The sequence below is a fragment of the Paralichthys olivaceus genome, chromosome 6 (genome assembly GCF_024713975.1).
Source record: "Paralichthys olivaceus isolate ysfri-2021 chromosome 6, ASM2471397v2, whole genome shotgun sequence".
Lineage (NCBI taxonomy): Eukaryota > Metazoa > Chordata > Actinopteri > Pleuronectiformes > Paralichthyidae > Paralichthys > Paralichthys olivaceus.
The window spans coordinates 16,264,316-16,290,627 of NC_091098.1; the positions used below are offsets into that span (position 1 = coordinate 16,264,316).

The 26,312-nt window shown below is 41.4% G+C and overlaps 2 protein-coding genes across 2 annotated transcripts in view; one reads left to right on the forward strand and one right to left on the reverse strand.

The window, feature by feature from the left end:
• The window catches only part of LOC109635179 (chemokine-like protein TAFA-2), a 74,919-nt gene extending 55,871 nt beyond the window's left edge, over positions 1–19,048 (reverse strand). Inside the window, exon 1 of the mRNA XM_020096171.2 lies at positions 18,504–19,048. The gene's annotated coding sequence lies outside the window, so the exon portion shown is untranslated. The remainder of the gene's footprint in view (positions 1–18,503) is intronic.
• LOC109635178 (rho-related GTP-binding protein RhoA-D) overlaps positions 1–26,312 on the forward strand; it is a 59,937-nt gene that overhangs the window by 11,461 nt on the left and 22,164 nt on the right. The gene's annotated exons all lie outside the window — the stretch shown is intronic.

Genomic DNA, 26,312 nt, shown 5'->3' on the forward strand with positions numbered 1-26,312 from the left:
TAACATGGGGAATCCTGGGATGTAGAAAAGAGAGTATGAATTTTACCACCCACTGTTCAGCCTGCAGGATGTTGGCACTGTGTAGAATCTGACTGATGACTGGCACAACAAAGGAAAACACACACATTTGCATCAGTTTATTGAACTGTGGTCGTTTTCAAAAAGAACACCAAACAGTATAGAAATAATTCAGGTACAATGTACAGTATACACATATAACTAAAACCTTTCAAATCTCCCTTTTAAGCAGTCTCACGGTCCGACAATTTAATAAATCATTTTAATCTTTATGTCCTTTCAAACCTTACATCCAAATCCATAGTACAGTGCAGAGTGTTTCCTCCAGCAGACACCATGTTATTTACATGGATTGAGTTTTGACCATTGTGGACCTTTTAGTTCACAGACCAAGTGGTCATCAAAACCATATGGACATTCTGCTGGTATTGAGTGATAAGCTGCGCCCTCCAAAATATCAAATTTTAGACTCAATGGACATGAACTCATTGATTCTTTTGACTTGATTGTACTTTAGTATTATTTTAAATCCACCCACAGTCAGTATGTGTTTACAACACTGCTCAAGGTTGTAATCCTTCAGTTTCCATTACTGGTTCTTACTTTGATATTACACATTTGCCTGTTTAAGCATAATAAGTTGAGAGCTTTTGTTTTTGCTGATGTAGCTAGATTGTGTCACATGCATTTGCATATATGTGACATAACATAACTATGTACAGTAGCCTAAATACAGAGACTCTCTTCATCATGCACTAAAATCTACCTGTAATTTCAAAAGTGTCACGAGTGCATAATATCCAGACACTGGAACAAAAAAAGCTTTATAAAACTAAGTAGCCAAACAATATCCTTTTCTTCTTGATAATCAATGGAGGCTATTGATCTGTTGATAGGCAGACACAGCTCATTCATGCTGGAATCTGGCAGGTGATTGGTTCAATGAATCAGACGATACTTTGCTCACTGAAAACAGTCAATAAGAGCCACAGCCACGTCATTCACAAGAAAGTTCCACACTCAGTGGCAAAGATTTGTTCACTCACTATTTACCAGCATGATTGAAAGGGTCTGAGGTTTAGCTGCTGAACAGTTGGCGAAAAATATGTTTGTTTTTTTCCCAACTCCACATGTGTTGTGTTTATGCGCTGGTGCAAAAGGATTTGAGTTCGATACCAAATTTCCTGTGGTGCCAATTAATGATAGTGTGCCCACTCACTGGTTTGACTATCTAGCAGCTGTTGTTTGCTGTAGGGTGCGATCTCACAGACAAGATTACATCAGAAACAACAGTGGACAAAACAATCAAGTGATCGTGGAGACAAGAATCACAAGAGCAGGCTGCTATTCTGCTTAAAAACTGGTATGGTAAAAACTCACTGGATGCAGTGAGGGGGATTTTTCACCAGGCCGTAGGGAGTGTGTGTGTGTGTGTGTGTGTGTGAGAGAGAGAGAGAGAGAGAGAGAGAGAGAGAGAGAGAGAGAGAGAGATTCCTGTTGAGCTTTTCCAAAAAATAAAACATACACAATGCATGCATGCACATCCATTTGCACCAATTTAGCATGTGACAATTCAGATGTCAAGTTTAACACACACACACACACACACACACCCCACCCCTGACTGCGATACAGACTGTTACTGACAGACGAAAGCAGTCTTCATCTCCTTGCCTCTTAATCCAAGCTGTGGGAGGCGGCCTGTATTGACACCTGAGACCAGTGTATGGGATCCTCTCATACGTGACCTTTAACACAGCCAGACCAGAGCGGGTAATGGTCTGCAGCTCTCCAGTGAATTCCATAGATTTGATCCAGCACACAAGAGCAATAGCAACACAGGCGGAGAGAGGAAAGAGATACAGCACTGGGAAAAATGGAGAGTCCTTGAATAAAAACCTATTAGTTACAAAGAAAAGTAGGATCCCTCTTCATTCTTCTCAAGATCACTCACTCAGATTCCTATTTTTCTCAATAGAGCTTTGTGCCCATGAGACGGTATTAAGAAAAGCTTGAAATGGTGCGACTCTCTGAGTGTCAGCATATTCACTGGACTATTTTGTTTATCCCAGGTTTGAATGGATGCACATAAACACAGAATAAGGTCTGAATTGGTTGCTTAAACACATTCTCACCCCATATTGGGTTGTATCTTGGAGGAAATAAACATCCCAGTGTTCCTATGAATTACAGTCATTTAGGATTCTGCTGTGCTATTTAAATTCAGTGTTGGGGAAACTTAAGCTAAGTAAGACCACTGACTAAAAAACACTTTTGTTGAAAGCTGAAAGCTGCTCAGAAATAGTGGCCCGCTACAATGAAGCTATTTCGCATTAAGCAATGTTGTTGGTAATATACAAAACATAATTATTTTGTGGTGTTATTACAGGCTGCTGTCAAAATAATTACTTCAACAATTTAGAAAATAAAGCATATTATTCCTGTGGAGTTAAATGGAAAGATTGGATCATCAATCCCTGTGAAAACACAGCTTGTCTTTCAGTTATTTGACAGAAAAACAACACACTTCAATCTCAAAGTCAGATTTAAGAGTGATGGTCGATGTTTGTATACAGTCTAAATTATTCCTTAAAGATTATGGAAGATGTAGAAATCTATATCAGTGAGGGGATCTGACTTTGACGCCAGGGACCACAGATTGCCTCCTAACAATTGAAGTAAATGTAAAAGACAGTTTAGCACTGAGCAAAAACATGACTGAACATAATCATGTATTTTGCAGAACTATCTAATGTCATCCCCTCATGTGATTAAAATCGGATTTATTTTAGTCCAGGGAAGTTGCACTGCCATGGAATACTAGTACTACAAGTATTAATCACTGGTCAACGACCTCCCACATCCACAACTCTCTTGAGCCAGGAAAAAGGAGATAAGGGCAAGCTTTGACCTGCCACCCGCACCCCTGACACCTGCCACGCCGGTCAGTCAGCCAGGGGTGCCACGTCTGTCAGGGCCAGGGTGAGGTGGGTAGCTGGTCACCGAGCAGTTTAATCTCCAACAGATTCCCACCACCTGGCTCTACTGGCACTGCACCAAGCCCCGCAGCCCTCCATTCTGGCAACTCCCACTGTCATGTAGCAGAGGCTTCCACGGGAGCTCAACTGGAAATGGATGGATGAATGGATGGATGAATGACATAAGTGCACGTAGGCCTTGCATGCTTTTTTGAACCTCCATCTCCTAGAGGACACTGAGCATTTTATTTTCTCTATTTCCCTGATCGGTCCTGCTGCATGCTGGGTACAGTTGGAGCTGTGGGTGGCCCGCAGGCTATACTGCTGCATAAGCGTATGTGAATACATGAACGTTGGCCTTGGGGGAGAATTTGCTCTTGGGTCTTTGATTACCAGTTTGCAGTTAGGCTTTTCAACATGACACAATTCTTACAGTCCCCTTCAGCAATTCAGTATGTAGCTTATAGTTAAATCCGCCATCTGTTGGATGAGGACTTAGCTTTTTGGCTTGGCTTTCCACTCCTTTGTTGTAAATGTATGTACTGCTGAATTGTTTTATGTATCTACAGTGAGTGCGAGGTTGACCATTTCTGGCATACAGCTTCAAAGATGCTGACGTAAAGAAAAATAAATATTTCTCTCAGTTGAGCAGAACAGTGGAGAAAATCACATTTTGTATCAGCAGTAATTTACAGAGGTGTAACTGGCTGCACAGGATTGCATAACCAACCAGAATCTGTGATGAAATTTGGACACAGCAGCTTCATTTCCCTATCCTCCTAATCCTTCACTCAGCACATTATCAGCCTTTGCACACACAGAAAATAATAAAAGAAAACAAAGATATGCACACAGACCCACAATCTGACCCCATTCCACAACACCAGCACACACAGATGTTGGTTTTCAAAAGGTTTAACAAAAGGAATGCGTCAGTCCTCTGTATGAACTTATAGCTCCTGTGTGTATCAGTGTATGTATGTATTTGTGTCAACATATGAATGTAGGCCATGTGTTCAACCTGAACACATGAATAATGTTGCATGTAGTCAAGCACACAAATAAAATGAATGCATGAACTGGGTTACATCTGTTGAGCTGCTGTAATAATGAAGTGAGATCAAATCAAATTCACATCATTCACTGACACAAACATGTGTACAAGGGAGCAGGAGAAGATTAACCATGACTACAACTAATGACTCATTTCATTATTTATATTAATTCTGAATATTTTCACTGTTAAATGGTTAATTTATTACCCAGAAGAGTAAACAACCATCAGACCTTGGAAAATAATAAAAGCCAAAAACGTTTTTGGGAATAAAATACAGAACAGTGATATATCTATTTGTAGGGCTTCCCTAAAATCCTGTATGTCAATTAGTACAACATTGCACCATACCTGTCATGAAAATGAAAACATTTTAGAAATAAGCCTGTGTGCAATTTTTCATACATGTATCGATTTATAAAAATGAAAATGGATTGTTCAGGACATGGATAAAATTTGTGAAAAAATGTGAATAATCCAAAGCAACAACATCAAATGTGTGATAGATGTTAAAAACGTACCAGATTTTATAGAAGTGCTTTATGTGTCTTTCGTAGTCGCGTTAGACTGTAAGTTCATGATAACTGACTCAAAAGATACACTCTATGTGTTGACTATATTCTGTTTGCTTTATTTGGGTTGGCTTATAATAGTCTGTATTGTTCCATGAATCATGGTTATCGAGCACAGTATTTTCACCTCAGCCTCCTGGCTGCTTATTTTATGTCATTGAGCAGAGAAAGTTAAGAGACGCAGGCACCAAGCACTTATTCACAATGCCGATGAAAAAAAGCAAACATTATCACCCAGTGAAGCAAATGAAGGGCCCGCATTTGAGCCGCATTCATCCACCACTTGAGAAAAGAAGGGCATAGTTGGAGAAATGGAGAAGTCGCACTGAAATAGATAAGTGTAAGATAAGAAAAGAAGCTGAGAGGCAGAGAGTCATGGAAAGAGGAAAGCAGACAGAGACGCAGAGAAATAGAGAGGAATGGTTAGTAGGTGTGGACCTTGAAAAGCTTTTGTTCTCTCAACACGGAGGGTTAGTGAGGTAGCGCTTGACAGTTGGTTCAAAGCAACAAACTCTAAATCAATCTTTGACAGCTTGTCCAACAGACTCATGTACACGTACACACACACTCACACACACACAAAAAGGACATACACACAACAGAAACCACAAACAAGCAGATAGGACACTTTGTAGTAGACCTGAGCTGAGTAATAGAAAAGAAGGTTTTCACTTCCTATGCATGGTATATGCTTCAAATAGGATAGAGTCTGACTTCATACCGAGACAGTGTGTATGTGTGTGTGTGTGTGTGTGTGTGTGTGCTTTTAATGAAAGTGTGTGTTATTGTGTGGCCAACGCTGTGTTTCTTTAATGAGCTCAGTTTACACACTTCGTTAATTGGCTGGCACAGCAGAGGACTGTCCAAGCACACACACACACACACACACACACACACACACACACACACACACACACACACACTGTGAATCTCCATTTCACTGTGCTTATTTATTCATGTATTAGTTAGTTTGTTCCACTAGGTTCTCTTGCATGCTGCTGTGGTAATTGCCACTATATTTTCTGCATTGATTTCCACTCATGCACACAAGCATTGCAGGCATACACACAAACACTAATACAAACACACAAACAACCATGCACACAGCCATTGACTCGATGAAGGTGTCACGATCTTTGTGACTTACCACTTGACTCTGCAGTTATTTCCTGTTTTATTTTGAAATCATTTATCTTCTGGGTTTTTTGTTTCCTGCCTTCATGTTTTCTTTCCATGTTGTCTGTAAGGAATCACTTGGGTTTACACCAACACATCTGTTTCTAGCTTCCTGATCATCCCTTGTTTCCTCTGTTCATGCCTATTTTTGATATTTTTTGTTCATTTATAAAAGTATATCAGCTGCATGATCTCGCCTGTGTGTGTGTATATGTGTGTGTGTGTGTGTGTGTGTCTGTGTATCTGTGTGTGTGTTTGTCTGCGTTAGGGTCCATCCTGCCTTTGTTGCTACCAGCAACTGTAACAGGACATTCCTTTTCCTTGCAAACCTCCTTTCGAATAGTAACAAAGCGAGAGCAAATCTTTTCATTTAGAAAATTAAATGAATCTAACACGTATTCATTCCTGCAACAAAGACGATGCAGGTGAGACAGCAAGAAGTGCAAGCATTCTAATTAAAGTATCTGGCAGCGAGGAGAGCTCGACTTTCCTTCAGCACACTCCTCATCACACTAGCTGTAAAAATAGCATCAACCCCACAGTCCCGGGCAATGTTCTGTCTGCTAGCAGCTCAGGGCTTGTTTCTGGTGAGCAATAGGAGGTACAGTTGAGATATTTTGCTGTTACTGCACAACAGATACAGAGCGGTCAGACTTTGGTCCGCACAGGCATTCTGTTTTAGCTGGATGTGTGTCCATACAGAATGGATGTGTTTGTGTGTGTGTGAGAGAGAGAGAGAGAGAGAGAGAGAGAGAGAGAGCCATGCTCAACATGATTACAGATGGGAATGGTATACATCTTTTTGTGTGTGTGTGTGTGTGAGTGTGGTGGTGGTAGTGGGGGGGTATGTGAGCAGGCAGGACAGGAGGTCTGCAGGGAGAGATAACTGCTCAAATCTGTCCTCTCCTTCTCACTCACACCCTGCTCAGACCTCTAAAAGCTTACCCCTAGGCTTACCCTGCACGTACACACACCCACATCACTCACGTACGTACACACAGGAACCTCAGATCAACTCTATCCCCAACTCCCATTTCAGTATTCACAGTTGTGTAAAAATGAGAGAAACAACTAAAAGCTGGATGGACAACAAGTGCATTAGCACAGCTCTGTCCAGTCAGGATTATTATCTATTAATGAGGTTGCAAGACACGCACATGCACATATACTCACACATTACTCTACTAGCAAATTCACATGCACTGAGAGGGCAAGTTGGAGAGGAGTCATTTAATATTTAAACAGAATGTGTTTGGATGACATGCAGGAATACACTGAGTTCTGATTCATAGCTTCACATGCATTCTGCAGATAATTTAACATACAGCTCAACACTGCCCTCTCAAATCCCCCTCCTTGTTTATCCACTTTTAAGAAATCGCTTTTTTTGTTTTTTCTTGTTTGTCTTCCTTGGCAGTGACCCGCTGCCCTCCCCTCGCCGCTCTCTCTCCCCATGAACAAACAACCCCACGTCAAATGGGTTTTCTCCACGCCATGCCTCATTGCATTAGCTCCTCTTTTCCAAACACCTTTGGGGGTGAGGAGGACCATGCTTTGTCAAGGAGATTCTTGAGACAACTATCTCCCCACACCAGGAAGTCTCAACTGTGAACAAATCTGTCCTTAAAGACACTGTCGAACACACACACACACTCGCAGACAAACAAACAAACACATGCACACAAACACACACTACTCCAGCAGTACCATGGACAGCTCCGTCTGGGACTGTAGCTGCTGAAACTAGTCAGCACCAGGGACAGCGCCCCAGTCCTTACAGCTCTTATAGCAGCAGCTTCATAAAGACTGACGGCTCCAGCATCAAATCTTTACTTACACCGTCACATATTTACTTAAAGGTCCAGTGTGTAAGATTTAGGTGAAAGGGATCTATTGGCAGAAATTTTATGTAAAAATAATCCTCATGATGTTTTCACTAGTTTGTTTCATCTAAATTGTATGAATTGTAGTTTTCTTTACCCCAGAAAAGGCCCTATATATTTAAATACTTTATATTTACATCAAGGGGGTCCTCTCTACGGAGGCCGCCATGTTTTTAACATGTTTTTTACATTAGTCCAGACTGGACAAACTAAACACCTTTTAAGTTTTTATGACAATTAAAGACTACCACAGATTCTTTTTCATGTTTGGAAGGAGAGGGTGAGGTGAGGAGTGTTCAGCTGCAACATGCAATTTCAACACTAGATATCACAAAATTCTACACACTGTAACTTTAAGGAAATGCAAGAAGAGTAAAGATGGCCTCTCTATCACAATATGACAAAAACTGCTTGATGTAACAATTTCTGTGTAGAATGTTACACTGAATATCCATGATGATGGAGATTCACCTGATAACCAATTAATACTGATATACTCACTGCTTCCTCCAATCTATTTTATGTAAAATGTGTATAGTCACCCATCTTTATTGCTTTATCATGACAATTGTGATTTTTCATGCATCCTTTTCAACTCTAGGGGAAAATAAAAAGCAAGAATTCTATACGACGTTTCCACTTCAAATAAAAAGTACTAAAATAAAAACACTTCATGTAGCAGAACATGTTTGTCTTGTCCTCTCCCATTCATCATCTCACGTCCCCTTAGATTTATCTTGTAACCTGTTGAGGGACCAGACCCACAGATTGGGAACCACTTAAACTTAACAGTGTACAAGTAGTTGAAAGTAGCTCCACTTCAACCAAATAGAACCGCAAATGCTGCTTACACATTGTTGCATCAGTATTAACAAGCTAATTAAGTCATGTATAATGATATCTGAGCCATTTTACTGCATTACTACAGTAGTGTTTCCTAATAATATTGCTCTACTCTTACTTATGCAATATTTTAAATGCACAATTATACCTGTAATGGAGTGTTTTGACTGTTTGTATTGGTACATGTACTTAAAGATCCTTCTATAGATTAATAGTATATTTGAAATAAATTGGTTTTTTTTATTTGGGCAGCAGTACTTACATTTCTACGTAAGATAAAAGTTCAAAACATGATAAAAAAAACATATTGATAAAAAATAATTGACAATGTAATTCCTTGTGACCGAATCCCCCAAAGCCATCGGCATCACAAATTAAGCTCCTCTTTGTGCGCCTCTCTGCCACAGCTGCAGCCTGGGAGAGGACACAAGGCCGGTTCAGCCTCATCACGTAAAGGCAGGCAGAATGCTAATAAAGCTGGATTCAATCAAATTGAAAGCAGCCTTTTGGTAATTCATGGCTTTAAAATTAGAATTCTTGTTCTGCATTCAGAGCCTCTCTCCATCTCTGCCAAACAGCCTGAGTCTTATCCTGACTGGAGGTGAAAGAGTGATGTGTTATCCACGAACATGTGAAGACGTTTTTCAATCTAATCACACAAAAACTGAACAAAATATATATGCTATGATCAAAAAGTGGGTATATTTCTGACGTGACATCATCCTTTGCGAAGTGAACACTGCATTGATCAGGTTTGATTTCCTGCTGTTGATATAATCATCTGTTGCTTTTCCTTTTCTCCATTTGTTGATTAAGTCTTGTTTCCTGTCTGCACTGACACTAAGTCTGGCTGAGCAACAAGGTCCTGTAAACATGGCGGCTGGTGGAAATATAAAGATGTTGTTATCTGTCCACTAAATGGATTTCTCTAGAAATGACACAGCCAGACATGGTTAAGAATACCTTATAGTGAATGTAAAAGCTAGACTGCGGTTGTTGGAAACTGAGCATCAAAATATTTAAATTTATATGAAAATGTTCCAGATTAATACTTAAATCCTCCCAATATGATATATGTTTGCTTCCCATGTGCATGGCTGTGGTTTCCTCCCTGTGTGCCCTCCGAATGCTGTGGCTAATGGCAGTGTCATAATATTAGTCATATTAGGAGGGGATTAGTAAGAGAAACCGTCTTAAGGATGTGATCCCTGGGAGGGGGTGCCAGATGCTGCTTGTATTACTGTCAGCGCTGTCTCGCACACACACTGGGAGCCTAGCAGCCTCGCCTGCTTACTTCAATAGGATCTGTAGAGAAACATGACACACTGAAGCACACCACCTACTGTAGCATTCCCCTCTTCCACTGAGGTTTTTTTTTATCTCCATCTATTGAAGTGCTGCTGTGAAGCAGGTCTGGTAGAAAAATAGAAATGCTATAGAGTAGAAGTGTATGGATTAGGAGAACCAGACATTAATTTTCAAGCTTCTTAACAAGGTGTAAATGGTCGGACTGTAATTTATCGCCAAAGCCAAAGTGACAAATTCAAGTGTGTGACTGTACAGTGTAATATTGAATAACAGTGTTTGGAAAATGCAGTGTTGGCCAGTAGGAGGCACATATGTTGCGCCACAAAGCTAAATTCTGAGCCGGGAAAGTTTTAATGGCAATCAGTGTGCATCTCCGCCACTGCCAAACAAACCCAGACGTCTGTGCTGCTCTTATCATGGAAAATAAAAGGAAAAAGTAGTAAGTAGTATCAAATTATACAAACTCATAGATCTCATTCGCAATACGATAAATGTATGTTTTTTACATCAAGATCCAAAAAATGGGAAGAAGAAATGTTCGGCTCAGCAAATCGGCTCAGTACAACAAAAATCCCCTCTTAGTGAAGATTATTATATTTTAAAATATTTGTAATTCTCTCTACTAGCTGTCATTTTCCCAGACAGATCCTCCCGACCTTACCTTTAGTGAATGGATATAAAAGGGCCGTCAGGGACAGGGCCCGAACACCAGTGAAACAATGGGATTCACATGAGATTGGCTGACTGGTACTTTAAGGCCTCACACAACAGAGGCTGTCACTGTATTTCTCACACTGTCAGTAACTCTGCTTTATCCACTTTGTTTTAACCTTTGGAGAAATACAATATTATATTGTGTGGTGTAATGTTTGTTGTATTGGTGCAAAGGGAACACACTGCAGTACCACACTTTAACCTTATTTAGCTCCTTCCTATTTCCAGGTAACTGTCGTACAGTAGCCACATAGGACACAGAGCTATTACAACATTAGCTATTATCCATTGCCAGAGCCAGATGGTACCAAAGGAAGCAGTCAACAGCAAAATGGCAAGGGAGACTAAACTATAGGCTGTTTTTACACTGGACTGTTGGTGCAGCTGTAACAGAAGCATTATGTCTTTAAGCCTAATGAAATTAAATTTAAATTAAGATAATGTCCAATGTTTTTCCTAAAGGATCCAGTTAGAAGATGCTGAAGTGTTGGGTGGAGTGTGTTGGGAAGATTCATTTCTTGCTTGACAACAGAACCCAAATGAGGGCAGCTGATAGCTGTTGTAACTTTACCTGGTTAAAAAGGCAGCAGAGAGAAACACATGGAGAAGAGACTGGCGAGAACTGAACTGAGCTATTGACAAAAAGAGGTTATGTGTCGATTTTAGTTTATTGATTTTATGTAATAATAATAATGTAATGTTATGTAATAAAAAATAATAAAAGATGTCAAAAAAGCGAGTAGTTGGTGTCTGGCTGTTGTTGGGAGACCCCAGGGGCAACCTCCCAAAACACCTGAAAAAGTATCACCAGTTGTGTTTTGTGGGAGAAAGATGTAAACGTAACGAAACCGGGCGGACTGTAAACAGTGTACAGCAAACAGACTGAAGCCCGGCCTGGGTATCCACTGTCGACACCAGAAGCCCCAAAATAATGGCCGTTACCCCCAAGGTCTAATTGTTCATCAGACGATAGTCAGTGGCCTCTGAGGTTGGGTTGAAAGGTGACTTTGAGAGTGGACTCTGCTTGAGTCAGAAAAGGCAAATCACTTCAAAAATTATTTTGTGCTTATAGATTATACATTTGGAATCTAATGGTCATTAAAGTTTGAATATTAAATTTTTTACGACATTTGGACAAAGTTGACTACCAAGTGTCATCTTTACAGCACTGATCGTGTGTAGCCTCATCGGGGACAATATTCACCACGGTGTGCTATGTTGACATGTGTATGTAACACGTGTATGTTTGTGCATTCGTATTTCTCCATCTTCTTTATTATCACTGCCATTAGGGAGCTTCACATACACGACAGCCACGCACAAACTGCACTAATTACTGCTGTGCATGTGCTCCAGCGCAAACATCCTCAGTATATAAAGCTTCATACTGAATTCATAATTGCATAATTAGATGTAATTGCATATGCCGTGGGCTTGTCTGACAGCCTAATGAGGCAGCCATAAAATAGCTAGTGGTTTCACTTATAAGAACATAATCAAAGACTACAAGATAAAAGGGCATACACAGACAAACACAGGCAGCCACGAGGACTGGCCCAGAGCTACACACTGGCAAAAGAAATATATTGAAGGAAAGAAGGCAGAGTGAGAGAATGAGTTTATTACCATCATAATACTCTGTCAACAGTGGCTCAGTTCATCAGTGTCTCAGCAGTTCTCATGTCACAGCCTTTCAGACGTCATTTGCTCTCTACCATTATTTACTCCTCACCATTGCTTAAGGAATGACCAAGGCAAGAGTCACACACACGCCTCAGGAGAGCAGGGATAGGACACACACACACATACTCAATGCCAGGCCTGATTATGCTGGCCTAATGACCACAGTGATAGCTGTGGAGTTGTTGTTGATGAAGAAAGCTGCCAGAGCTGGAGGGTTGTGTGAGTGTGAGTGTGAGTGCGTGTGCGTGTGCGTGTGTGTGTGTGTGTGTGTGTGTGTGTGTGTCTCCGACTTCTGGTTCCTCTTTGCCATAATGAGTCAGCTCCGATGCCACCAAAGCTACAGCGTCTGTGTGTGGGTGTGTTTATAACCACTGCTGAAAGTGACACCACTCATTAGCAGAATTTGTAACTGCACAAAAATCCACAGATTAAATTACTTTCTTAATATGTTACAGAATGTCTGAGCAGGTTGGCTATAGCACTGGTAATTCACGTGCCCCCCCCATGAATTTAGCTTTCTTGATACTGCAGCCTCCACTAAGGCCTTTACTTGATGCAGTGAAGACGGACAAAACGTTGAGGAGAAGTTATTGTCTTTTCTGAAAGAGACTGAAGCGGTTCAACTCTGCACCTTTCACAGCCTGTTTTGACAATTGTGTACTTCATTACTGTCATGACAGTGAAACAAAGATGACAATGGTTCATGCACCAGCAAATTGTTAGCACTGAATCTTCCAACTGAACAAATCACTGAGTGACATTAGCACTTTTCAGTCGCGTCTTTAGCAGTTGAGCTCCCCTCACTTGCAGTGTTCAGCAAGCTGGTTGAAAACTGTAATCAATTACTAGTTACCTATTACTCTTTGAAAAAGTAATTACTTACATTACATTAGTCATTATTTTGCTTTTGTTACTCAGCTCCATCACAGGTGCCTTTAACATGTGCAGAAACAGAAAAAGAGAGTGTGGTTTATCCAGGAGGCAGCTGTATGTGGAGCATTCTACAGACCATCCAGCAGTTAGCTTAGCCTCAGTGGCTGCACAGCTCTCTATGGGTGTCACCACAGCTAACGACACACAGCATGTACATTTTTAAACTTACTTATTTCTCATTCTTTGGTAGAGGCTTATTATAACACACACACATCACAAGAACTGATATCAACTCCTTACAATTTAGAGCGAAACTGATCTTAATAACTGTAATGTAATTTCAAATTATAATGTAATAAGCTACTTGTTACTGACAAAAGTAATCACATTACTGTTACTAAGTAATGTGTTACTGCCTAACACACCATAGCCATGATTCCAAGTATGTTTCAAAAACCAAACACATGTTGATTATGTGATAAGACTGTCGTAAATGTTTTGCTGCTGAGTTATGAACTGGTAAAAGGAGCTTGGATCCATTTTGTGCTGAACTGAATCTAACGGCTCTTAGCAGCAGCAGCAGACTGATCTGAGCAGAAAACTGTCGGGATCTGCACTGAACGGCTGCAGCATTACAGCCAGGGATTCATTCACTTACTGATGCATAGACCTCTGTGCCGAGGTGCATTTTATCAGTGAAGTGATTGCTTAGCTTCGAAAAAAGAACATTTTTAATTTAGAGAGAGACCAACAGTGAGACTGCAAGTTTGGCGAAGAGAGATGGCCATTAACAGTGTAAATGAAGGGAAACATGTAGCAACAAGACCCCAGAGTCACTGATGAGGGTGATGGATGGCTCTCAACTCAAATACATGGCAGTTCATCACTCACCTCGGACATACCCACACACACTCTCTTACTATGCAGTTTCACACACAGGAGCACATACTCACTCATGCTCCTGCTCATTCTGTCCCTTATTAACCTTCTTCTCATCCACTTGCTGTTTTGCACAAGCCTTTCAGCGTTGTATCACTGGCACTGCAATCACATACTGTATAGCCTTGGAAATCACTTGTGCGTAAACATGCACACACACACACACACACACAAAGCATCACTCACCGCTGCCCTATCACATACCGTCATTAGTCAAAGGAGAGCACTGCCATCAATGTCTGTTCCTGATCTGAACTATTGTATCACCTAGTGCTTATTATTCTCAGTAAATGTAATTATTATTTGTAGACAGTGTCAAAGATAATGAGAAATGGCAGAATCACAATTCAAATACACTTTTTAATTGAATCAATATGTTTGATCGACGAACATAACAAAAACAATTAATTTAAAATTGCAACTAGAAAAATTATTTTATTCTGGATCATTTGTTTGATAGTTTCAGCTATTACAGGCTTTATTTCACTAAATAATTTGAAATGCTTGTTTTGTCCAAATAATGGTCCAACAAAGAAAAGCAAATCCTCAAATTGATTTACCTGGAACCATAAGATATTTGGCATTTTAGTTTGATAAAGGAAATAAACAATTATTCAGTTAAAGTTGTGTTTGAAAATCCTGTGGCCAACCGTTCAAAACAACATTCAAAATAATACTATATGGATGTAACTGGTTATTTTTGAATACTTTATTCACCAACTGTTATGCAGAATCTCTTAAATTACTAGTTAGGCCATTTAGGATGATAGGTAGAACATTTTAATCAAAATGTTTGATTACTAAATTAACCAATTTATAGTTTCTGCACCATACTGCAAAGAGAACGGGAATATCTGACAGACTGACTTCAGGTTTTCCTCCCATGCAACTCTCTCCTCTCTCTTCACCCCGACTTTGCTCTGTAGTCAAGGGAAACAGTGTGTGGGGCACAGAGGTGCTGGGTAAACAGCAGCTCTGCAAAGTGCTTTTTCCTGGGCTGTGTATACCTGGGTAATAGAGGCAGTAATGGAGTTTGTTCAGGCTAAGGTAATCCTGGAGCTGTGAGCGCAGTATCTGCAGCTGTTTCTCTCTGTCGCTGTTCCACAGCAGGTACCCATGTTTTTGTAGCTGTCACCGTTACTGTCCCACAGAAACCATTTGGGAGCAAAGTCGTGTGTGTGTGTGTACGTGGTGTGTGTGTGTGTGTGTAAAAATATGTGCGCAATATGACGGTGCATCCTGAGTAAAAATTGCATATAAATAAAACGAGTTGCTGCTGAAAGATGTATGTCTGTGGGGGAGGGATGGTGTGTGTGTGTGTGTGTGTGTGTGTGTGTGTGTGTGTGTGGACAGAGAATCTAAAAAATATGTGTTTGGATGTTATAGCTCACCTTTGGGAGGTGGGATAAGAATGGGGCTGGCGGCTAGGAATGAATTTACGGGGCCCGATCTCCCAGAAACAATTTCTTTATGTGGGTTACACACATTTAGAGTGGCTACTCGTCCCCCCCTGGGCCTCAGCACACCACACACAGCTACAGGAGATGGCCAATGAAATACAGAACCCTTTTTATAGGACACATGCTTTTTATTTATTTTTATTTATCCCCTGTAGCGTTGTTTCTGTTTCCCCCCTCTCTTTTCCAATGTCTAGGTGTTTGTCTCTCTCATGCCCATTCTTTTTTTTCATTTGCTCTTGTTCTCTTCTCATCACACAAAGCTACAGGAGGTGGCAAATGAAAAAGAGATCGACTTTGCAGGACACATACTGTACTTTTTATTTCTGCTGGTTGTCCTCTCTCTCTCTCTCTCTCTCTCTCTCTCTCTCTCTCTCTGTCCGATTCTCTGGACAGGAGCTTTGACATTACTCCCATGGCCTGGGGGGCTTATCGGTAGAAGCGATAAAGGAAGTGAGTGAGAGAAATGCAGGGAAGGGGTGAGTGTGTGTTAAAGGTGCACAGGGACACATAAAGACGTTGGGAGGTATGGAAACATAAAAGCTGACTGCATTTTTGAGTATGACTCTGCGTTTCATGTTCTTGAGACAATTGATGAAGTGGCCTTGAGCTCCAGGTTATTGTAAGGAGCGCTTTCAGAAAAACACCTTAAGTAACCGATGAGTTTGATAAATTGAGAATCCACGTGGTTTGCAGAGAAGTGCTTTATCCCCTACATTGCTCCTCATGGGGCAATAGTGATCAAGATGTTCTCCATGATCTTTGTTGCATCTCTCTTTCCTTCATAACCTGCCACCTTTACTAAATCAGTATGTCCTAATGGATGGAAGAAAACTATCTAAGTAGTAATTTTCCAAAAGCAAACACACATTTATGTCCACACACGTAAACAAGATTCTAGCTTCCTGTCATGCGTGTTCTATGACCTCAACCAGGTATTTATATGGTCCAGTCTATATATGTCCTATCATGTCTGCATTGTCATTTATAGGTTGGTGGACTTGTTGAACATATAGCAATAGACAGGAAATGGTTATCCACATAGGGATCAGCTTTTTGTTCCAGATGAGAGATGAGTCCCCACATTGTGACTGTGACAATAAATCGGAATCCCCATAACATTACAAGACATGTGACTTTTATACTTGTGAATACCCTCTTGATGCTGTCCGTAACAAGAATCTTAATCAATAACCTAGACTCAGGCCTCAAACTCAAGCTCCACTAATGTCCTCACAAAGATAGAAGTACAAGTGCACAAACACAGAGTTAAATTGTCTCATTTTCAGAAAGCTATAATGTGATTCAGCCAATGCTGCAATTCATAGTTAAGAAATATACATGAGGAGAAGATCTACACTGTTGCTTTATTTATTGGAGCGTGTGTGCAGCATGTGGCTGGAGGGAGGCTGCAAATGTTTCCTAAATGACATTTCACAAAAGTCGATTTGTAATGATATACTTACACAAATGCGTACAACATTTTAAACATTTTCAATCTTCATTAATAACTCTAAACACAGGCTCACATCAACGTCTGCCTCTGATTTTGTATCTCTCCTTTCGTTCTCTCCATCTCTTTGTCACACATCTGTGTACCTGTGATTGCTGGTGCGAGCAGACGACCAAAAGCATTTATCGATTAAACGGATGATGTTGTAACATTTCATTCTGGTATTCATCAGCCTGTGGCCCCAATAAAAATACATTTGAGAACCATTCTGGGAGCAAGTAATCAGTGACCACACATTTGTTTCTTTGAATGTATTCCTCTCTCTGCCCCATAAACACTATCAGTATCCAATCTTCCTTATATCCCACTCTATTCGCCACATCCCTGCATCTTCCTCTCCTGTCAATCATGTCTCACTGTCAGTTCTCTGTCAGCTTATCATATATTTGTAACTTCCTCATGCCACTTCTCTGCCTCACCTCCTCTATTTTCTGCAAGGATGTTTATGAAAGTGGAGCGAGAGTGAGAAATAAGAGGCAGCTGGAGCAGAAGCATGTCAGAAATATATTCACAGCCAGGATGATCATCTTTATTTGGATCAAATTGTGTTTCTAAACTGATTTGGGTTATGTAAAGACCAGACTCAGCCATGTGTTTTTAATCTTGTTCCATATTGTATGTTAAAATATCCAGACGTAAAAGTAGTCACTGTAACACCCTCAGAACCAGAGCCTCATAAGAAACTGATGCACTATAGCCAGAACATCAGGTGATCCATGGCGCTGCGCAGACGACGCACAGCTCTGGTGTCGTGGTGCATGTGTTTCCCTGCACACATATTCTCATTCTTAACCTGTTAAAATAGTGCACGTTATATTCTTGCCATGTGAAGACAACACAAACCACTGCTGGGTGAGTGCATTTGTTTTCAAGTATCATAGTGCGTCACGCGTCGAAGGGGAGTATAAATGTCCCTTATCCACTTTCTCTCTTTAATAAAGGCGAGGATATAGTTTATTTAGCACAGTGGAAATATCCCAGCACATAGAATCAATCAACAAGAAGTAAGACAGCTATTTCCCGCTGCTAAACAGCAGCTCTGCTTAAAATAGCGCACTGAACTCGGCGCCATATGTCCATATACGCACAGATCCAAGACCTGCGTGCCCCTGTGTGTGTGAGTGTGTGTGTGTGTGTGTGTGTGTGTGTGTGTGTGTGTGTGTCAGAGAGAGAAGAGCAAGGGGAGAGGCAACACCTGGAACAACCGCAATAATTTGTCTTCACGCTAAATTCACAACCGCGATGATAAAACTCAGAACCGAGCAGGTTGTTGGGAATTAACCATGATCAGTCTTTTCTGTACAACTAGAGCTTTCATAAAATATAATGTATTCACCTAAAATGAACGGATTAGGTGCAATTTAATCCGTGCGTAAATTGGTTTCAATGACATGACCAGCAGCCACTTTTTTTTATCAAGGACACTTTTCATCTACTTAATAAAACCACAGCAGGCACCGTGGTTTCCGGGTGGTTATCCATGGATCCATACCTGTTGGTGCGGTGTGGTCTTGTTCTCTTTAGCCCAGCAGGTTGACCTCTCTCCTCATAGCCGCTCCGCTATCCGAGACGGAGGAGAGGCTCTCATCCCCCTCTCCAGCACCATAAAACGGTTCCTCTGTGCACACCGGCCGCTCAGGTTCGGCTGGAGCGGAAAAGTTACACCATACCATCCACCTCCGCAGCCTCCGGTCTGGAGAAAAGGGAGCCAGTGGCAGATATTTGCTCCTGTGGTTAAAAAAAAAAGCGCACAGTGCCAGAAAAGGTGCAGGGAATGGTCCTGTGAAAGTTCCGCTCCTCTCCTCCTCTTGTGCGCAGCCGGTGAGACAGGAAACTTACTTATTGTGCCATATAAACGAAGAGGAAACATCCAACTTGAAACAGCCCAGTCAGGCTTCTGATGTGCACCGTTGACCTCCTCTCCGTCCTCTTTGAGGAGAATTGATGATAAAGTGTAGCCGGTGTGGCGGGACAGAGGTGCGCTGCGGTCGGGGAGTCAGGACGACTGTTGTTGCGCTCCTGTCTGGCCGTCTGGAAGACACGGAGCGCTGCTCCACTGTCAGCTCTGAAGTGGAGCAGCGCTCCCTGGCGGCTTCATGAGGAAACAACCGCTTGCAGAGAAGCATATGCAATGAACGTGAATGATACCGTCCACTAATGTGAAGAGCAGCATATGGGCTGCGACAAGACCTGTTGGATACATGATATTCATCGTGGTCAGGGACAGATTGTAAAACAAACAGAAAGAGGCATGGTCTCACAACAAAATACACGCACCCCCACACACAGTCACACAACTCTAACTGCGTCATCAGTGCCTCTCCTGGGGCCTTGATGCTGGACATGCGGAGAGTCTGAAATGTTTGTGTCACTTCATGAAGGACAAAACAATATTGGCTGCCTCACTCCGTCTCTCTGGGCCGTCTGAAGTTCAAATTAAATTGAACTCACTTTAGCTGAACTATGGGCATTTCCCAGTAGACCACTCCAACAGAAGCAGAGGGTGATCGGCACCGTGCCCGACCAAACTGACCCGTGTTTGTGTGTGTGTGTGTGGAGGAGGGTGGGGGTGGGGTTGCCTTTGCTTCTCCGCTGCCTGAAATGACCTAAACTGCCCAAAGAAGTTTACTAACAAATAACTTTGTCCAGACTTGGTCACTCTGACCAGGGCAGTTCATTTAAAGAAGCAGCTCCGGCTTGTGTGTGTGTGTGGGACTGTCTGTGCATGTGTGTGTGAGTTTGTGAGTGTGAGGTGTGCAGTTTTTTCCTGTGGCATCAAGAGAAATATATGGACAGTAGTAGGTGTTAAGGTGGTGGTGAAATGTGGTCGTAAAACACTAGCCTCACACCCACAAACACAGTCGATGAAACAAAGTACAGCTGAAGTTGTAGTGGAGTATATAGAGGAGTCAGCATAGAAGTACCACTGTATGTGTGTGTGTGTGTGTGAGAGAGAAAGATGTAATCGAGGGGATGATGTATGGTTGCACACATGGATGACAGAGTAATTGATCCATAGTGGGGTAGTGATTGTGCGCATGTCCATGTGAGGAGGCCTGGTGCCAGTCATATATCATTTCACCCAGTGAGCTAATCTGTTACTCTGACAAAGAGTTCAGATTACTGATCTCTCTCCTCTTTTCCCTCTCAGACCTTCAGCACTCCTCCTCTCCTGCTCCTATTTTCTATTTTTTACCTTGTGCCAACCTCTGTGTTTTTATTTCTCATTTTTTAACCCCTCTATATATTATCTCTTAATATACCAGAGCGTTCCCTTTCACTCTCTCCCTCTCCCTCTCTGCCTCCTCATTCCTAGGTCTCTCCCTCTTTCTCAAGTGGCATGGGTGAATCATGGATAACCCAACCATGGGATTTGTCTCCTGCACCGTTTGCTGGCAGCACAGTTAAACTCAGCATGTGGACGGCAAGATAACAAACAGAGACATGCATGCAAGGTCCCAGGGCTGCTTGAAAGCCATCAGAAATCAACCTAATTCCTTTGGGATCTGTGGCATTTACACACATACATCCTCACCAATACATGTACACACACACACACACACACACACACAAATAAAAACACACACTCTCACTCACTCCAGTTGGTGGCCTCTCAGTGACACAAGAGAGGATTTCAACATGTGCCAATCACAGACCTTGTTGCATCCCTGTAACAGAATAGATAGTCAATTCCCAGAGAGGGAAGCTTTACAGACCACATGACAGCCCTGGAGGTTCAGTGGACAAGCAGTAACACACACACACACACACACACAGCCACGTGGACATATTAATAGTGTAGCTCAAAATAGTTTAATCACATTTATTGTCATAGACGTCCTTCAATCACTGAAGTGAATGGTAAACCAGCTCAGTAAAACAGCTGGAATGGAGACAAATGTTGCTGGACCATGAGATAATCCTTACAGACATGAGCAGTTTGCCACATGGCCGTGTATAATAAGAGAAATTAGTGATTGCAGACAATCTACCATATGGCAGCTCCGACATGTAATCCTCACTGATTCTTTCTGTTCTATACAAGTAGTTAACTTTACAGTTACCTGGTTTGGGAACAGTTGTGAAGGACAGCATGAAATAAAAACAGTAATAAAATACGTTGTTCAAGTAAGTTAATAAAAAATACAAACACATTCAAATATGACTCAGTAAGATCCCAATCTTTTTGGATTGAGAGCTGTTGACATGATCCTGTCTACTTGTGACCCCTCATCTCCACTGACCTCCCCACCCCCTTCTAATCTAACCCCCCGTTTATCCATTCATCCTCTACTCTGCCTTTCCTTTTGAGGGTCTTGGAGAGGCACTGGGACTGGACAGTTTGCCACCGAGAGACAAACAACTGTCAACTGGTTCCTTTTGAAGATGTAAATCTACAAAAAAAAGTTACAGATATGCAGTTCTTCTATTTCATACAACAGCTGGGCACTGTCGTTTTTAGGAAATGTCACTCAAACAAGAGTGAATAACGCCTTTGTTTGGGACTAATTTCAACTGTTGGTGTATATGTGATTCTCAGATTAAACCATTTTCAGTTTTATGAAGGGACGTGTCATCCATGCAGTGCAATGTTGTGGCTCAATTAATTTGTTTTATACTTTTTGGAAAACAGTGGTTGCGTAAAGAACAAATGAAAAATCTGCTGTATATCAGGCTGTAGCTCCACAGGCAGGACTCATTACTGAGATTGTTTCATTATTAGTTTTGCTCTTTTCATGGGATTTGTTGCCAGTGAGAAAAATATAGTATATCACCAGACTTTTCAGGAAAATAATGTAATGTCCCTTGGCCTGCCAACACTGGATTTTCACATTGGTATAACAAAAACTTGTCCAGCTTACTATTGTTTTCCATTTTTTTCATGTAAAAACATCAAAGGGAAGATGAAAGCTTTTTACACAATATTATGTGCACACATGTGCACGTGTTTCCAAACCCTGCCAGATGACTTTTGTTACCGATACCATGTGGCACAGAGTGCTGAGCGCATCACTTCATTAGGAATGAGCAACACAAACACACACACAGACACGCTGATTGTCTCCTGTGTTGCATTGGCAAGCAGTAATACCAGCATTAGCATATGAAAGACAGCAGCTGGAAGGTGTAGCTGTCACTGTTGTTGTTGCGTGTTGTATAATCCATTTGGATGGCAGCTCCTCTGTTCTTACTATCCCTCGCCTTGCTAATGTTCACTGGTGCACTCCCTCCTGTCTTTCTGTGTGTCTCCTTCTGTCCATCAGGCTGTTTTTCTGTTATTGTTCCCACTGACTCCTTGTGCAACTAATAACTCCTTCAGGAACAGTACTAAGTGATATGTCCCTGTATATGCTCTTCATACATGTATGAATGAAAAGTGTTGACATGGACATTCAAATTCCATTTATCTTTGAGAAAATTCAGAAATCCCCTAAAAGTTGTTTCCCTTAATCAAGAAATCTGAGCTTTTATCTCTAAAAGTGAAACTGCTGAAGAAGCCTGAATAATGTGAGTTACCGTGTAAAGCAAAGTTTCAGCGAATTACTTATCAGAGGCTGTACGTTGAGCTGAGAGATGAGAACACTTCATCTCAGATAAAGCAGCAGGGTGCAACCGACCGACTCTGCTCTCGGTGTCTGTTTCCGTCTCTCGCTCTTTCACTCAAAAGATGTAAATGTTCAAATGGACTAATTCCTTCAAAGCTACGACGAGCATGAAAGACCAGTCTCCGCCCTCATTGCTAATTGATGGCAGCGCATTCCAGCATGAAGGCTCGACGAGCCACGCACGAGACTCTCATTATCAGCAACTACACTACACTTAGCTCCATTAAAATTACATCACAGACATCCTAGACATACCTTGCACTGATCTCCTCTCAGTGTATGACTAATTCCTTCTCTTTGAATGACATTTACTGTACATTAACATTACATTAAAGTAACATTGTAATAAAAGTGGAAGGATATATTCATTATTTTTCACATGGACAGACTCATTTTGTTACACACATGCAGTTTGGGACAGAGTGGTGATTGAAAGTAATGCAGTAATTTGTAGTAGCTTTAAAGTAAGGACATCTCTGCTTGTCTTGGCTCAACCTGGAGTAGTTGCTGTGAAAGTGGGCAATGACAAAATTTGAAAAATGTGCATTTATTAGTTTTTATAAGGGACTTTATTTGAAAGCTGTATGGTTTGTTTTCTGCAGCGGAAGGAACCGTAACCACAAAATCATGTGTTGTCCAGGTCGAATAAATCGTCCAGGTCTGTATAAATCGTGTCGGCTGCTTATGAACATTAGTGTTGATTTGGAATCACGCTAAGTAATTTAGACATACTGGCCGAAGGGGGAATAACGGCATCCACTTTCATCATGTGATAGACACTGGCCCAGAAACCATCTGTTATCCAAACAGCTTTTCCTTTCAGGTGGCGTGGCGATGGGCAAGACCCAATCCCAGCTGAGAGGTGCGGAGCAGGGTACACCCACTTTTTACACACCTATGGTCAATTTACAGTCTCCAATTAACCTTTAGACTGTGGGAAGGTTGGATATTTGGAGAGCGCCCACCCAGTCACAGCAGAACATGCAAACTCCACATAGAAATAACATGTTTACCATAAACAATGATTCGAAATGGAGCAGCATAAAAGCAAATTGCATTTTTGAGTGTCACAACTGCCAGATATAGCTCTGATATTGTCAGAATACAATTCATTTTTTCCACTACAGTGCAATGCATTTGCTGATGTTTGTGATAATGTAAATAGCCTCGTCAAAAAAAAACAATGTCGCACATGTAGATGACAGTGAAGATCCTCAAACCTATATCAGATATCCATGTGTCAATGGGAGTCAGTTATCCCATATGTGAAGGATGATATGCACACCAGCTGGAGAACTCTGTCTGTGTGCAACAAGAGAAGCTGCGACAAGACGTGTTTTCATCACGTTTTAAAATATTCAGTGGCAAAGGTGAAGATAGATTCTAATGCAAAATATGCAAATATAAGTTGTTGCAATATGGCATCCAGGGCCTTATTATATTACTTAGGACAAATAAAGTGCAAGAGAGAAATGTCTGGGGGAGAAAAAACTGGAGGGAGACCGAGAGAATTGTATTTTCTGTTTCTGTTCTGCCATTGATATACTTTTCAAAACCGAATCCTTAAAAAAGAGTCTCCTCTCATTCTTCCTCTCTCTCGCTTCGTGTCTTGACCTCTCAGCTCCATCAACTCATCTGAGCAGCAGGGCCATGGGGTCATGTTTATAATCTCCTGAGCACAATGAGATACAGGCGTTATAATGCAACAGCCACTCATAATCCAAAGCTTTTCAGGGAAAACAACACCCATAAAAATCTGGGATTAGGCGGTTCCACGCTACCGGTTCGGGGACAGGAATATCTCTCACTCCTTCTGTCTTTCTTTTTTTAATCCTCTCTTGCTCTCAGTTTTTCCGTTTTATTCTCCCTTTCACACAAAGCCTTAGTCTCTCTCTCTCTCTCTCTCTCTTCCTCTTCCTCTGTCTCTCCTTCTCTAAATCTCGTAAACAGCTTTTGTTCTTATCAGGATGGGATCAGACAGAAAAGGCTCTATTTGGTGGATAGAGAGAAAAGTTTCCTGCAAATGTATTTGTCAGGTTTATACTGTACTATGGTGCATGAGAGACAGAGAGACACAGAGAGAGAAAGAGAGAGAGAGAGAGAGAGAGAGCATACAGTTTCTCAGGGTTTAGAGACCGTTCTTCCTCTTGAAAGGTCCTCGCAGATACTGTGCCCTTAACACATCCCTGTACCCAGCACCCTGCTCCACTGTGGCTCAGTGTACATAAGCTGGATTAGGGAGCCTGACACAAACACAAGCACACATGCACGCCTTTAGCTTTGCATATTTGAGCTGCACAGCTGGATATTCGGCCCAAGTAAAATGGGATAAAACTTTGACTGTCTCCTCATTTCCTGGTTTTTTATGTTTACATGGCTCGCTCATCCCTGCAAAGCCTCACAAGAATTGTTTTTAAACTCCTTGTGAACATGGTCCGCCTGAACAAGAAGTCCGCCCCTGCCCCGGCTTCGCATTCACACAGGTTTAAATTGCCTGACAGTGAGAAAACACCCCCTCCATACAAATGTGTGTCTATATAACCCCATATAGAGGCATCGCTGTGCAAAGCACGGACACTGAAAGCAATTCAGTCCATTTGTATACGCTGCCAGTGCGACTACAGTGCATTCATTCACTCGTCTCACCCGGCCCTCACTCCTCCTCTCCCACCTGCTTCCCCCTTTTCCTCTCACTTCTTTCCTCTGACCTCCTCTCCATCTCCCCCCCCCCCTTGATGACAACACCTACGCATGATTAATGATAATCCATGCTGGCCATTGGCTGCAATCTGGGAGCATTTTATATGAGATTCAGCAGGGGGAACCTGCACTCATTCTTCCTCTTTTCCCTGTAGTATCTTTTACTCAACTGACTCCAGCTTACTGAGGAATAAGACACCAGAGGGAGCCGAGATAAAAGATGCTTTGGAGAGGAGAGAACCAGTGAGCCCACATTTCCCGCTACTAATAGCACTATTTTGAAGAAAAATCAGCTCCAAGCATGAGTAGGAGGAGGGAAACGAGGTTGGTGTCATCTTCTGGTGAAATATGATTCTTTTTATTTGATTTTGGCCTAGTTTAAAAATCCTAAACTTATCCTCTATGGAGGTAAATGAGCATGAGCAGTAGGCAGGGATGGTTCATGGGCTGCCAATGCTGGTAAAATTAGTCCTGATAAAACACCTCATATGAAGAAAGTGAATTTTAATGCAATCACAAAAAAGAAAAGCAAACAGCGGAGGGATGGTGAATGTCACCACTTGTGTGATTAGAGGTCCCTCTAGTGGTCAGACCTGCATTCCTTTTGACTTTTATTAAAGCTCACAAAGATGTTAAATTTACTTTCAGTTTAACATAGTTAAAGTAGGAGAAAATCTGAAAATACTTACATTTGAGAAACTGAAATACAAAATGTAATTTGTTGTTAAAAAACCCTCAAACAGTTAATAAGTTATCAGATATTTCAACATGTATGTTCTGTAGTGACTAATCGATGTAAATGTAAAGTATTTAAATATATAAAGGTAAAAGAAAACTACAATTCATACAATTTAGATGAAACGAACTAGTGAAAACATCATGAGGATTATTCTACATTAAATTTCTGCCAATAGATCCCTTTCACCTAAATCTTACACACTGGACCTTTAAAAAGTGCTTTATCAGTTGTTGAGTGTTCTGTTGTTACAGTTACA